We start from the raw sequence: 479 nt of genomic DNA, 5'->3' as shown, positions 1-479 counted from the left end.
TGTGCAGTTTTGAGTGCCACAATATAAAAAGACATCCAAAGGAGGGCCACGAGGATGGTAAAGGGTCTGGAAGGGAAGTCTTATGAGGAGCAGCTGAGGGCACTTAGTTTGTCCAGCTTGGAGGAGACTGAGGGGACACCTCATTGTGGTTTTCAACATCCTCATGAGGGGCAACAGAGGGGCAGACACTGATCCCTCTGGCAACCAGTGACAGGAGCCGAGGGAATGGCATGGAGTTGTGTCAGGAGCGGTTTAGGTTGGGTATCAGGAAAAGTTCTCCACCTAGAGGGTGGCTGGGCACTGAAACAGGCTCCGCAGGGCAGTGCTCACAGCACCAACCCTGAGCTGAAGAAGCGTTCTCAGGTACATTGTGTGATTCTTGGGGCGTGCTGCGCACAGGAGCTGGTCTCGATGATCCTGGCGGGTGCCTCCCACCTGGGGATATCCTATGACTTGTGAATCCCCGTCCCCTCCCCCCG

This window comes from Corvus brachyrhynchos, unplaced genomic scaffold (assembly GCF_000691975.1).
Source record: "Corvus brachyrhynchos isolate BGI_N302 unplaced genomic scaffold, ASM69197v1 scaffold116, whole genome shotgun sequence".
NCBI lineage: Eukaryota > Metazoa > Chordata > Aves > Passeriformes > Corvidae > Corvus > Corvus brachyrhynchos.
Note: the sequence above shows the minus strand (reverse complement) of the source record.